At 42.5% G+C, this 15,601-nt stretch overlaps 1 long non-coding RNA gene across 2 annotated transcripts; it reads left to right on the forward strand.

The window, feature by feature from the left end:
* The first annotated feature begins 499 nt into the window (after nucleotides 1–499).
* On the forward strand, nucleotides 500–2,779 carry LOC116590421. 2 transcript variants are annotated; one of them, XR_004285604.1, is made up of 5 exons: nucleotides 500–860; nucleotides 958–1,128; nucleotides 1,399–1,510; nucleotides 2,143–2,236; nucleotides 2,613–2,779. It is a non-coding gene; the product is annotated as an uncharacterized LOC116590421 (long non-coding RNA). The 2 variants fall into 2 exon arrangements; XR_004285603.1 differs by having other exon boundaries at nucleotides 511–1,128.
* The last annotated feature ends 12,822 nt before the right edge of the window (nucleotides 2,780–15,601 follow it).

The raw sequence follows: 15,601 nt of genomic DNA on the forward strand, positions 1-15,601 counted from the left end.
TTTATCTCTAACTTTCTCTGTCTCTTTCCCCCTCCCCAGTCAAACCCAACCCTGACACTTTGCCCTTGAAATTTTTTCCTTTCCTCCTGCATAATCATCTCTCGATGGCTCTCTTTCACAATAACTGGGGCTCAGGTGGGTCGGGGGTGGTTAGGGTCAGCAGGAGAGCAAGACTTAGCAGACCCAGCCCAGACAGCCTTGTTTCCCCAGCAGCCCCCACTTCCCTTTACCTTTGCTACGCCTAAGGCCTGAGTTCAGTGTCAGCTGCCCGGACCATCGTCCTCACTCCCCTCTAGTGCTAGCAAACCTGCTTCTGGTAGATGGCAGCCATCTGGTAATCTATCTCTGTGTAACTGTATATATTTGTGTAGAGGAACAGGTTTTTTTTTTTTTTTTTCCTTCAGGACCTATTAATTGAGGAGGGGTGTCTGTGCTGACTCCCAAGCTACCCAGTTGTCTCTCTGAACCCTGGTTTTCCCCTAAGAGAGGTGGGAACCATGAGCGTCCTCCCTTCAGGTCCGAGAACCTCTGCTTTCCTCAGGAGGGCAGGAGAGTGAGAGAGTCAGTGGAGGAGACCAGTGGTCTCTGGGGCTGCCAGCCCCTCCCCCATCTCCAGTGGCAGTTGCTTCCGTTGGAGTTTCCAGGGCTGCCTCTCAGGGCTCTAAGTGTGCTGCGACAGTTGGCCAGTTGAACGTCTACTTCTCCCATGCAGCTCCTGGATGCAGAACTCTCTGGAAGCCGGGACTTCTAAAATGGCTCAATGCAGACCTTTTGTTCCGCCTAGGCTGCTCTGCTCCCACTGAGCTCAGGGAACCCCATCTGAAACTTGCTGGATCCCTGGCTTCCTGGGGGCAGCCTGGGTATCAGCGAAGGAAGGGCTGCATAAGCTGTTCTGGGTGGGATTTCAGGGGCCTGGGAAAGCTCCTGCCTTTGCTAAGTACTCTCTTCTTCTTCCAGATGCCATCCTAGCTCAGATAAGTGATGCCCCAGCATTACAGTCCTTCCCGGGATGGAGGACAGGCTTTTATTGAACTACCATTCCTTTGTGGGAAAGACACAGTCCAAGCAGCCAGCATTCTGTGTCCTTCAGTGCAAGTTATCAACACCCTCTTCAGACCAGCAGCTGGGGTAAAGCCGGACTGGGGGTGGTAAAGGCAGAAAAATATGCTGTGTTCCTGAGCAGGTTGGGAGGGCAAGAGAAAGCATCTGAAAACACACCCCAGATTTCCTAAATGGGCCTGGCAGAATTCCAGCCCAGAGATCTTACTTCCTCAGGTTAGCCAGGAGCCTCTTGTTAGGGGTACCCAGGCATGAGGTTGGCCCACAGAGCCCTGGCTCCAAGCAGTCTTCCTATGTTGTGGGGATGTCCTGATGCCTCTGTTTTCTCCCCCATCATAGACTCTCCAAGCAACAGTTCCCAGAAGCCATGACATGTCCCTGCAGCTGGAAGGCCTTCCAGGGAGAGCTGTCGAGGCCTCCTGGGCCCAGTGTTGCCTATGGAGGAAGGAAGGTAGGTAGCAGAGCTGAGTCAGCCTCCCAAAAGCCAACGCTGAGTTTTGTTTCTTCCTCTCCTCTTCATTAACTGAATCCAGAGGGCTGCTGCCTGAGATGGTGAGAGGAACAGAGTGGGGCCAGAACAGAGAGAGGCCAGAGGAACAGCCTCACTTGTTTCTCCCTTTTCCTGATGCTCTTAGGAATTAAAAATCAGAGGTGACTTTCTGAGGGAGACAGCCTCTCCCTGCCTGATCTGCTCCCTCTCTTCAGCCTCTGCCTTCTGGAATCTTGCCTTGGACACTTCTTGTCCTCGGTGATCTCCATGACTTCGGTTTCTATTTCCATCTTTGAATATTTCTCTCGTTCTTTTGTTTCATTTGGTGGAAGCCAGGTCTCCTCAGCTTTTCCGTCAGTATGGGTCATGGGTGTGAGGATCCTGGTGCACATGGTCCCCAGGGCAGCTGGCTGGGTCTTGGCCAAACATCCCTGTACCCCAATGTGCTCTTTGCTTACGCTTTTCCATGTGTGCCACAAAGTGAGAAAGTTCAGAAATCATTGTTTCACTAACTCACTTTCTTCCCCTCTGACATCTGGATGTCTTTGAGTACTTTTCTGCTTCTTAGCCTCCTCTTTTTCTTTCGTTCACAGACAAAGACTGACCTTCAAGTCAACAAAGGAGCCAAAAGACTTGAAAGCGAGGGAGCCATCTGACTGCACACAAGTGCATAGCCCACTGACTCAGGTGACACTGAGGAGAAACAACTTGCTTCCCCCATACTACTGTCCCTGAGGGTCAGGAATTCCCGACCTGATCGTACTCCCACACCAAAGTCCCTCCATTGGTTACCACGAAGGAGGCAAATAGTGTAGCACACCAGTCCCATTTCCTTTCCCCCTTGCCTTCGATTGGGAATGACCAGGAGTCTCCAGATGGGACACCATCACTTGGCCCTCTGGGGGAGGTTTCAGTCCAAGCTCCTCCCCAACTTTTGAGCTAGTCCCAAGGGAGCCCTTTAGTCCCCAGACTGTTGGTGTGTAATGCTAGCCCTGACACGTTTTCTCCATGATGTGTGCTCATGGCCAACCCCATTTCACATTTACTTGCTTTCCAATTCCAGGTTAAGGCTACATTCTCTTCACTGTCGTGATGGCTCTTCCTCTTGTGCTCTTGGAGGGCAAGACACTGTTTCTCATGCATTTCTGGATCCCTGGTGCTTAGCTCAGAACTTGGCACGTGTGCTCAGCCCATGCCATGTTGAATAAAAGTATTTCAAACTGGTGTGTACAAATGTCGAATTTCTTCTCTGTAGGCTGAGATAAGGGAGGTGGAAGAAATCTTGGTATCATCTGGTGTGCTCAGGAAGAAAGATGAAGGGATCGAGGAGACAGTGGGGCAGGTGGGAATGCATTCAGGTCAGGACTTTGGCACCCCATTTTCCTACTGGTGTGGGGGTGGTGGTGGGACTCAGTTCCACACACGGCCGATCTTGAGGGCACTTCACGGGTCTCAGATTCAGGGACCATCGCCTTTACTGTGAGTAGCAGCTGTGGTGAAAACCCTGGAGAAAGGTAAATCCCATCAGACTCTGATCCAACAGGAATTTCTTGCTTTGCAGAGGTAAGGCTCAAGGCATTGTAGTGGAAATGGAACTGGGGATGTAAGGTATGTATCGACCCACTCGCCATATACCCTCAAGTTCTGCTATGTCATTTTGTGAAGAGAGAAAATCTGGGTTTCTAGTCAATGGCCTTAAAAGCTAGACTCTGAAACTGTTTCTGGGACTCCCGAGTGCACAGGTACCTGGGTGAAACTAAAATGTGGGGGAAACAGTGTTTGCAGTGAACGATGGTGTGTGTGCGTGTGCACGTGTGTGGTTTTTGCTGGTATACATCCGTATGTTGGGTTCAGGGCTCTCTAGACAAGTGTAGCCATGATATTGTTACATATGTTGTCTCCACTACTAGAGATGGCCAGGACTGCCCTGTCTTGGTATAGCTCAACACAGCAGGGTTGGCAAAGAAGTAAAAAGCACGTCTAAGCAGAGAAGGAAATAACACGGTGGGTGACCGGCACCGAGGTCCATGAGGCCTATGGAGTTCACTCTTTTGTACCTTCCCACTCCTGTCTTCCTCCTCTATCCTCACTGCTGGTGCTGGAATTCAGACTATCATATCTCCTCTAAACCTTCCAAACCTACTCCCCCACCACCATTGCCCAGACTGGTCTTTCTAGATCTTGAATTTGATCAAGTTATAAAGAAAAACTCCATGGGGACTTTCCATTGCCCAGCTCATTGGCCTGAAATCCCAATTTACTCTCAGCTCATCTCCCCTCCTCTTTGGTTTTAGCTTCATAGGACTGCGCAACATTCCACAAAGCCTACCTTGTGCTTTCCTGCTTCTATGTGCACCCTGCCCTTGCTCCCTCTTCCACCTGGTGAGCTCCAGGTCAGCTGCCAGATCTCCTAGTCTCCCAGTTCTTGTGTAGAATGGTTAGTTTTATGTATCAACTTGGTTAGTCTTATGTATCAACTTGGTTAGTCTTACATATTAGCCTGGTAAGCTACAGTATCCAGTTTTTCACTTAAACACTAATCTGTGTATTTCTGTGATGTTATTTTATAAATGTTAATAGCTATCATTGGTTGATTTTAAGTAAAGATTATCTTTGATCATCTGGCTGACCTTGCTCAACTGAGTGGCCTTATGAGTAAAATTGAGGTCTTCAAGAGGAAGACAAAATTCCGCTTCAAGTCTGTAGCATCTACTTCTGCCTCAGAGTTTCCAGCTTGATGGTTTGCCCTAAATTTAGGATTTGCCTAGCCAGATTCCATAATGATGTCAGCCAATTCCCTGAAATAATTCTTCATCTCTATATCTATCAATCAATTTATCTACCTATCTATCCTCTATATGTCTGTCTTACCAGTTCTATTTCTCTGGAGAAGACTTACTGATTGACTCTTACTTGTAAAATTGAGAAAGACATCGTCTGGATTCACTGGACACTTGATATATATAATTCTTAAAGTGCTTTCTCTTTCATGCAGAGAAAGGGGCATGGTTTTCGCCAGATGTCAAAATTAAAGTCTCAATAGACTACAAGTGAAGAGATCCTGCCTTGGCGGTCTTAGTAGCCTTTAGAAGTGTCCGCTAGACCATACTCTCTAGATTAATGCTGGCATAACAGGCAAAGGAAGCATGGGTTTTGTGGCTAGCATGGGTTTTGTGGCTAGCCCATAAAGTCAGGGGTGTCAGAAGTGCCACGTTTTCTTTCCATCCATCTCCCGACACCTCTGGTGCTAGAATGCAGAATATATATATTTTTAGAATGTTTTCTCTCACTCATAACTGGAGTTTTCTCCTTTTAAGAGTTGTGCAGGAATCCCTGGGTCTGAAGGAGTCCCAAATTATTGGGAGGACTCCTCAGGCCATTGTGACAGTCATTAGCTGAGGCAAACACTCTTTCTTCCACGCTATATCCCTAGGCATATGGCCCCGTAGTCCCTTAGATGCAGAGGGTGCTGTTGGTTTTTGTGCCATGTTTGGGGATGGCCCTGTGCCTGGGCTCCAGCCTCACTGGTGAAACCCATAGCTTCCCTTCTCTGAGGGCTCCCCATCTCCTCCACTATGCCTCACCCCTCTAAGTAAGGGCCATAATTTTTTTTTTTTTAATCTCTTAACTGTCCAGAAAGTGCTTCTTTCTCGTTTTGATCAGTAAAGATAACCCCTCTCTTTCTTTCTATGAGATAAGGAAACATCATCTTTTCTATGTGGTTAGGCTTTTAAGAGAGTAAGAAGAGCTGCTGATTTTAAGTAGCTGTCTGCAAAAATCCTTCAAAGCAAGAAACCTCAAAGGGCCTGGAAAATCAAACACAACTTTCTTGTCCAATGAGGCTCACCTAGATAATTACCTGTCCGTCTGTCCACAAAAATATAACCTTACAGAAAGACAGCTGTATAGAAATGCAGTGAGATCACGTGAACACTTTTGTTCACTGATCTGCTTCTATTTTCTGAATGTTTTATAGTAACATGATAACTTGTGTAAAGTTAGAGACTCTTATTAAGGCAGAAGACAGTAACAGGGCCAAAAGCAATTTTTAAATTCAGAAGACTCAGGATCAAATCACAGTTTGTGCTTTGCTTGCCCTATGACTCCCTAACTTCAGTCAAACTTCTGTTTTCTGAATCAAATAAGCCAATGTTTGTAAAGCATATGCTAGGATCTATTCCTACAAGACAGCATCAGAGCTCTTGTCCATGGTAGACTGTGAGTTTGGTGGTAAGGCTAGGTTCCTCCATCCTTTACCTCCACCATCTAGAAGGGCCTGGTTTTTGGAAGGCAACCCAGAAGTTATTTGTTGAATGAATAACCAAATGAAGAATTTATTTCTCCCACTTTCGGGCTCTAAAGCTGTTGTTATTTTAAAACACAGCTGTTGTTATTTTAAAACACATCATTCTCTCTACTGAATGCCCTCACCTGGAACCCCAGCTCCCCTGTGAGTATGGATGCATATTTCTTTTAAAAGACACTGGTTCTGGGGCACCTGGGTGGTTCAGTTATTAAGTCTTTGGCTCAAGTCATGATCCCAGAGTCCTGGAATTGAGCCCTGCATTGGGCTCCCTGCTCAGCGGGAAGCCGCCTTCTGCCTCTCCCACTCCCCCGGCTTGTGTTCCCTCCCTTGCTGTGTCTCTCTCCATCAGATAAATAAAATCTTAAGAAAAAATAAAAATAAAATAAAACACACTGGCTCTTCTTGGATTGTGTGACAAACTGCACGGAGAGGCTCAAAGAAGCTAGTGGAATTTTACCATGCCACCTGTCATAAGCCCAATACACATGTTTACCTTTCATTTTTCTGTTTTTATGACTTTCTCATTACCTGAACACACACACATTTCATCTCTAATTTCGGTAGTTGGAGAAGTTATTCATATATAAACCAGGGACCTGTGATTTGCCATCTGTACTAGGAGAGCCTGAGGTGTCAAAATCCACAGCTGGAAAGGTGACCACAACACAAAACCCAATGCTACCTGATATTCTGAAGCATGGCCAGAAGGGCGCATTCAGCCTAGCATTATTACACACTCTGCTTTACAGATCTTGAAGTTGTGTTCCATTTATTGTGTATCGTGGACTCCCTATCTATTGTCCCATATAGAAGTTGCTATAATCTTACCAGATGAAGGCAATGTGTATCTATTATCTCACAGTCTCTGTTGTCTGAAGTGCAGGCATGGCTCAAGGTCTCATATGGTTATAGTAACAGTGTTGGCCATGGGCATGTCTACCGGGGAAGGTGTTGGCCAGAGCTGGGATACCTTTGGAGGTTCTCCTATAAAAGGATCTACCTCCAAGCTCCTGTGACATGGGAAGGATTCAGTTTCTTGCTCAGTGCTGTTGGCTGCTCTCAGTTTCTCACCCAATGGACCTCTCCATAAGAAGACTTACTCCATAAAAACCAGCAAGGGAGAGAGTCCATAGTCTGCAAGCAGGATGGAAGTTACAGTCCTATGTAGAATTATCATGAAGTTAACATCTCAACACGTGCAGTGTATTCTAGTGGTTAGAAACAAGTCACAGATCCTGTCCACACTCAAGGGGCCAAGATCACAAAAGGGCATGTGTGCTATTAGATGGGATCATTAAAAACTAAGGGCCAACCAGCCTTAGTGCCCAAAGGGATTGATTTGAAATTCACATGTGGTTAAAAAGAGTCCGTAAGAACTCACACTCTGATCTCAGCCAAGTCATTGGGATATGACAAGATCAGCTGTATTTATCCCATTTCCTCCTATGAGAATGTTCCTGAAAATATTGTCCTTGTCACCATTCAGTGCTCCTTTCTAAAGGTTCCATGGGGCAACTATTTTGCCATTCACTTCTTAGAAAAACCTGACTTCCTGTGTAAACTGGAAGTTTTAATTTTTCTTCTAAAATTAATGACAATTGATTCCTTTTCACATGATCTCCTGGAGGTTTTCCTGCAATAACTATGTCTTATAATTTTTTTTCCGGCTTGTTTCCTTACCTGGATTACTTTTTCTTACACACATTTAATTAATTTATTTATTTTCTAATTATGTCATTCCAAATGTTCTTATTGGAAATAACCCAAATGAAGTGGAATCTGCTGCAAGTGGACAGGGTTTGGATAGCCTTCAATCTCAATGCTTAGCTTGTTCAACACATGATAGAACTAAATTCCTGAAACTCTCATGGTCCACTGAATAAACTAGGTGAGTATTCTGTATTTTACCTATTCTTTGTATAAATGAGAAATCTTACTAGAAACACTTTTTAAAAAATTAATTTATAATATTTGGAAAAAATCAAAGTGTTTTTGATGTTAAGGTAGATTTGCTTAGTTGGTTTAGTTGAAACAGGTTTTGGAGAACAGGTACTAATTGGGCTCTTAATTTGAATGTGAAATACAGAGAAGATCTAAAAATATAGCATTTATCTTCAAAAAGTTATAAATGATGTATGTTAAGGGCCAGATAATAGGTGCTCCAAAGATGGATAATTACACAGCCCCACTCTTAAAGCTTTTGGAGAAGGTCATGAAAATTCACCATGACATCATTTTAAAATCTTCAGCAGTGGATGCAAGACACCAGGGGACCATAACAACCACTTAATTATCAGTTTACAGTCAGTGAAACTCTCAGAGTCACAGAAAATAATGGTAGGAGGTCCTACCAAATCGAATACAGAGCTGGCCACATGTCTATCTCCTTACCAGGATTCTTAGACTGAGGGTGGTCTGTCCTTTTAGACAGGCACTAATGAATAATAGAAATACAGCATTTCTTTCAATTCTGAATGATCGCGATAAACCACGATAGTATTAGCATTAGCCACCCTTGGTCATCAATAAGAACCACTGACATTTTTATATCTCTTTATACTTGTAGATCTCTCCACATAGAGTTTACACTCATCACTATTTCAAATCAGTTATTATTAAGTCACCAGTAGTTATTAAATCCTTGGCTAACTCTTGTTATTTGATGTGTCAATAAAGAAACACATACTTGCTCTCCTACACTTCAGAATTATATTTATAAAACTGTATTTGAATATAATCAGTTTCCTCTATAATCCCATTTATTAGTATTATTTTGTTGGTACTTGGAAGAGCATGCAGAGAAAGGGGCATGCTTTTCATCAGCTGTCAAAGGGGTAAGGTTCAAGAATGTTGAGAACAGTTTGAGGCTCAGACCGAGGACCAAGCCCTCAGATGTCTCTCCTGGAGGGGATGGTCAGAGGGAGGGCTGGAATTCAGAGAAGCCCAGCCTGCAGGCAAGACCATGTTTTTGTTTGTTTGTTTGTTTGTTTGTTAATTGTATCCTGTGAGAGAAAGGGACAGCTTTGGGAGGTAAAGGAGCTTAGAAAGGTTTACTGCTGGTCAGTTCTGGTATTGTATACAGGCTCTGCTTTATGCCAAATGGACCTCTTGCTTGGTTCCACAAGGTTCTCTCTTTCCTCCTGAGTTTTTAATTTAAAAACATTTCAAGCGAACAGGAAGGTTACAAGAATAGAACAATAAACACAGGTCTCGCTGGATTTCTGGATTACTAACATTTTACTTAATTTGTATGTGCTCTCTTTCTACGTAAAGTATATTAGTAGTTCATGTTCTCATGCCCCCAAATGTCCCAATAATGTCATTATTTTGTGTTTGCCGCCCACCCACCTTGCCTGCCTTGAATCCATGTGGGATTCTCTCACTCTGCTCTTTTTCCTCAGTGCTGCCCTCCCACCCCAGAAGTCCCCCACTCCTCATTGACCATGGTCTGTCTGATCATCAAGAATCCCCACAGATCAGCTCCTTTGCCCCTTCTCCAGCCTTTCCCACCTGTCTGCCTGCACCCTTCCGTCTTGCCTCTGGAACTCACAATCCATCGGCAGCAAAACTCTCCATGTTCTCAATTTCTTTTCAGCATGTTTGCTTTGTGGTTTGATCCAGATTCCAATCCAGGATCGTAAATTGCCTACAACTCTAGTTTCCATTGATCTTAAACAATGGCCTTAGATCCTTGAAACTTAGTCCCACATTTCTTAAAATGGGAATTTGTGACACTTAATAACTGCTATACAGGCGTGTTTTAGACACTGTTAAGGAAGTACGAGCAACTACTGTGATAATTTTTTTTTAAAGATTTTGTTTATTTGAGAGAAAGAAAGAGCAAGAGAAGGGAGAAGAACAGAGGGAGAAGCAGGCTCCCCACTGAGCAGGGAGCCTAATGTGGGACCCAATCCCAGGACCCCTGGATCATGACCTGAGCTGAAGGCAGATGTTTAATTGACTGAGCCACCCAGTTGCCCATACTATTCTACAATTTATGTAGAGTGTTGAAGGTGAGGTTCAGATGTCTTCTGTCATTTCATCTCCAGGGCTGAAGGTCTCCAGCCACTTGGGTAGCTGAATGTAGACATTGTAGACCTCTTGTAGACATCTTGAATCTGCCAACAAGACAACGTCCCACGAGAGACTCCAGAATTAGAAGTCACTTCCTCCAGTAATGTGGACAGCACTGTGTAGCATTTGAAAACAAAGATTTCAACTGGGTATTTTCATTTGACTTGGAATTTGGAGGTCAGTACTCCCTTTTTCACATTCTCCGTTGTTGTAGAATCCGATTTGAATCCAGAGAAATAACAAACCGTTTTATTTCTGTAACTTTTTGAAGGGACCGGCCCCCAAATCAGACCTCTAATTAATGGTTTACATAGATATTCATTGTTAGCTTGCCCCTCCCCTTCCCCCATTTCCATTCTCTTCTGTAAAAAAGCCATCATTACACAAAATGTCTAGATATTTTATAGCATTTGCCCCATCCGTTTATAATCATCAGTTCAGACCAATATTTCATTCCAGTTTAGCCAGTTTTAAGAAGTGCTTCATCTTCCGATGACTATATCCACTATGTTTGATACCAGAATCTTGATGGCCTAATATTTTGCTAAGGGGGCAGGAAGAGGGAAGGAAAGTAACATTTACGAAAGGCCTTTAATGTGCCATCCCTGTTACATGCATTAGCACCTTTGCTCATTGCCACGATCTGGTGCACCTGTGCTATGGCCTGTTGTACGCACGACAAACATGGGACAGGGAGTTTGAGACACTGGCTGAAGACCACAGGGTTAGAAGCCATGCTGCTTGCCACAGCTCACTCTGTCCACCCTGCCACGCTGCCTTTTGGAAAATGACCACCGGCCGGGGCCTTCCAAGATTCTTTATAAGCCTGATCAAATAGTGTTTTATCCACTTCTCCACCAAGCCACTCACATTAATTACATTTACACAAACTGTAGGAAGCTTTTGTTCTGATAACACCTTTACTGTAATCCGATAATGTCCAGTACATGGGTTTTATCCTTACTTTGGTCTCAGTTCATTTCATCGAACAGAGGGGTGACCCCAAGAAAACGAGTGATCTCCAGGGAGAAATTCTTAAGATAAAATTAAAAGACACAAGGAACCTCTTAAATATTGCCAGCATTTATAATTTATAATTGCCATGTTTATTCAATATTGGAAAAGTGCAAAAGGTGATCTTGGTAAAAGACTGCAATTTTTTTTTTACCCCATCTCCACCAAAAAAAATATATGGTGTGTATAAAATTAATCTCATATAATTAAACAGTATTAACAAAACCAAAAAGGCTTTTAAACCTGCATTAATCATCTTTTTAGAAGAAAATAAGCAAGATTTCTCTCTCGTTACGTTGTTACCTTCTAATTAATAGGATGAATCAAATTTCCCTGTTTCTTTAGATTTGCATGAGCTTAAAATACTCTTTTATCTACATGAGGTAGAATGTCAAAACTAGCTTTTGGATTATTTTAAAGCTTGGTAAGATCACAAGGCTTTCCTGAAAATATGTCCTATCTTGACAATGCATTAAACCTTAAGAAAAGTTTAATTAACAAATGTCAGAATGTGTTTCTTATAAAAAAGTGATATATTAACAATTTGTTCCTATCTCCTGGGTCTAGCAACATCTTAACCCTTAAAGAAAAAAAGTCATTTTCATATGACTTATGCTAACTAAAATTTGATGTTTTTAAATTAAAGTATGTATAACCTAATACAAAAGAAATTGAAGTATCTTACTGCTTCAGCTCACTTTTAGATATACATCATCATTAATATACAGACTATCTGTTTACCTAGATTATATCATTAGACACTGATTCTAATTGCAGGTTTTTTTTACAGACCAGCTATGGTTACAGAACTAGTTCAAGATATTGTATAAAATTGAAAAATGAGTGTATTTGTACCTTCTTATCCACCACATGTATGTTTTTGGACACAGCAAATGAGAAAGGATGTGTACCTAGGGCATACTTGAGTGACTCTAAGGGGTCACACTGAAGGTTTACTTTTGTTTGTTTTGCTCATATATTTTTTTTCCAAATAATGTGCATGTGCAAAAAAGAAGAGAAACAAGGAAAAATTGCCAAAAAGTGTGAATTAGTCATATCTTAATGTTGTATCTAGTCTTATGTCATGTTATCTTTAACATTTTTTGGTTTCCCTCCAGTCTGTTCCCTCTGCTCACATAGAAATAGATTCAGCTTTCAATGGTTATAGTTCATGTATCAAATTTACTTAGCAGAATCCCTATTATATACCCTGTAAATTTCACTGCTATAAGTAATGATACAGTGATAGTCTATGTAAAGATACCTTTAGACACATCTCTGATTATTTCCTTAAGATCGCGTCTTAAGAGTGAAATTGCTTAAAGGACATAGATTTTCTTTTCTCTTTTTTTTTTCTGTTTACTTTTCTTTTTCTTTCTTTCTTCTTTTATTTTATTTCTATCTTTTTTTTTTTAGGATTTTACTGCATATTTCAAAATTGCCCTCAAGAAAGATTTTTCCAATTTACGCTATCACTAGCAAGGGACAAGAGTGCCCATTCCCTCCACACCTTTGTCAACACCAAGTATTTGCATTATTTTCAAACTTAACAAGACATCGTTGTTATTATTACATATTTTTCAGAATCCCTGGTAGCGTTCTCCTTTGTTTTTCTTTTTCTTTTTTTCTTTTTTTTTTTTTTTCCTTTGTCCTTTCTCACTTGGTGAGAAAAAGCAGGTTGTGAAACAGGAAAGTGTTACTCTTTGAACTAGAATTCCTTTCTCTAGAGGCTCAAAAAGCTATTTCATAAAGAAATGTTCAAGCTCTATAATTTTAAGCATCCCAATCACCACTGGCCTCTTGTAGGCCTCAGGCCCTACAAGGGTGTCTGGGCAGCCTAAGGAGAACATTAATCTGAGCAGCGTTTGCTTTTTATTCCCTTTGGCGACCCGTGCCTTTGGGATGTCTTTGAGATGTTTCATGCTTTTTGTAGCTAGAATTATTGATCAGGGGAGCAAAAGGGAGTGCTAGCCATGGCCAGAAGAGGGACTTTTACCTGAGCTTGCAGTCAGTGCCAAAGGGGTCGGGGGCAAACCTGGTCTCAAAGGAAAAACTCAGCCGGATAATCAGGACCACCTGAGATTGAGTGAATTAAAGGAAAATATTATAAGACATGTTTGGAGTCCTAGAGGGGGGCGGTTTGATTTTTCAGTCTGTCCTGTTCAATTTTAAGTACAACAAAAGACATTTATTAGAACGTATTGGAAACAAGTCCTCTAAAGCCACTATAGTAACCAATAATGTAATTCACATTTGTCCAGGTCTTTTCCTTCTGGGAATATGGTAGGACTGAACTTGGAGTCTTGGGGTTAGATGGCGCCATGTGACCACTGACCCACTGGTTATGGGAAAAGGTGACATGAGTCACCTCCAGGCTGGAACATCTGGTCTTCTGGATGTGACCTTCCAGCTTTCTTCCCTTCTCCCACAGGGACAAGGAGCTCTTCAAGTCTTCAATGGGAGACAACATGGAGCAGAACCTGCAGACAGAAAGTAGAAACCAACTGGTATTGCTTTAAGACCCTGAGATTTGGGGGTAATTGTTTTTAATAATGGCTTATTACTGGGGTGCCTGGGCGGCTCAGTCAGTTTAGCGTCTGCCTTCAGCACAGGTAATGATCCCAGAGTCCTGGGATAGGGCCCTGTGTGAGGCTTCCAGCTCAGCAGGGAGCCCGTTTCTCCCTCTCCCTCGGATGCTCCCACAGCTTGCGTGCTCATGCTCTCTTTCTCAAATAAATAAAGAAACAAATAAATAAAATCTTGTAAAAAAAAATAGTGGTTTGTTACTGCAGCATAACCTAGCTTACCCTAACCGGTCTGTGTTAAAGGATTTTTCTCCTAATGATTTATTCATTTATTTTTAAGATTTTTATTTATTTATTTGACAGACAAAGATTACAAGGAGGCAGAGAGACAGGCAGAGAGAGAAAGGGAAGCAGACTCCCTGCTGAGCAGAGAGACAGATGTGGGGCTCGATCCAAGGACCCCAAGCTCATGACCTGAGCTGAAGGCAGAGGCTTAACCCCCTTAGCCACCCAGGCGCCCCTCTCCTAATGATTTAATGATGACTATAAACCTTATAAAAATAAAAGTTGTCATTGATTATAGGAGGAATTGCATTTTTAATGAAAGAAACATAAAAGGAATCTTTAAAAGCTGAAATTGTTGAAGCAGTTCCCATCTTTTATTTTCACTAGCAGCTTTTATACCAATATCGTCTACCCAAAATAAAATTTGGTGTCAATTACGAAGTGAAAGAGAAAGAGTGATAACATGCATTGAGGACCTGTTATGTGCCAGATACAGTGCTACGTAAGGTATCTGTTTTCTTTTACTTAGGGCAGCCTAATAACCATGGAAGGCAAATGATGTTTCTATTTAAGGGAGGAAAATGGAGATATACAGAGATCGAAAGATCTGACTTTGACCCCAGCTTGTTCTCACCCTTCTGCTCTTTGCCATTTTCCCTCTGTGCAAACGATTTTCTACTCTGATTGTTTATATATTAATACAGATACACAAAGTAGTCCATGACTCACATACTTGAATAATATATAAACTTCTTCGTTGTTGTTCTGGAGACAAAAGAGAAACCTGGTTCAATTCATATCCAGAGTCTTTGTATGTACTGGGATGGCCAACACCATGATCTTTTTTGAGATGAAATTACATGACACAAAAATGAAATGTTTCCAAGGGTCTTCTCTGTAAATAAATATCTGTATTTTCTCTGACTCCTGGTGATATCATCTCAACTTTATACTCAGCCCCCTGTTCAGTGAAGCCCCTTTGTTAAAAGGTCTCAGGGACTGACTTTGTTTTTGCAATAGTCAAAACAATGGTATATTTGCAAGCAGACATAGCAGTTGGAATGTGTGCTCTTGGAAGTGTGCTCTTGGAAGCAGCACGGTTAGAGCATCCTGCCTGCTCTGAATGGTGGTTTAACTTCTCCAATGTATCGCCAGAAAAGAAACAGCAGAGGGAGAAGAAGGAGAAAAAGAAACTTGCCCATTATAACTGAGTGAGGAAACTCTTTGTTGTAGCACATGGAATGATTTTGGCTCTCTCTGCCTAGGAACCCTGCAGACTCATCTCCACCCAAAGGTATCCTTCTCTTTCCAGGACATGCCTGGCCAAAACTTTATGGGCACCGCACGTCAAGCATACCAACCCTTCCTTCCAAGCAGCCAATCTCTTTAATATCCTCTCAATACATCTGACCTCATTCCATCCCCACTTGTCTCACATCATTCTTGCGCAAATCAGTAGTACTAATAAGAACGTATCTCTGTGTGGTATTTTCCAAATCACAAAGTCTGTCTTCTATATTTGTCATATGAGAGACGTTTTCTGTGTCTTAACTGAATATCCTGGAGGAGAGGAAATGTGGGACACCCATCCTTTTCTCACTAAAGTGCATTTGCATCTGCAAGACCTGGTGCAAGTCAAAAGTCCTTCCAGAATCTTCTTTCCAGCTTCTCCTTCTAAACCATCCCTTCACTCCTCCTAGCTGGCAGCATGTGGTATCTTCTGCACTCACTGCAGCGCCCCCCGCCCCCAAGGTTCTTTTGGGCATCTGGAAGACTGTGAGCTCATGGAGAGAGACAGACCTTGGAGCCAGATAGAAGCAGAGTTTAAAGCCCGACTCTGACCCAGAA

This window comes from Mustela erminea, chromosome 5 (genome assembly GCF_009829155.1).
Source record: "Mustela erminea isolate mMusErm1 chromosome 5, mMusErm1.Pri, whole genome shotgun sequence".
In the NCBI taxonomy this organism is placed as follows: domain Eukaryota; kingdom Metazoa; phylum Chordata; class Mammalia; order Carnivora; family Mustelidae; genus Mustela; species Mustela erminea.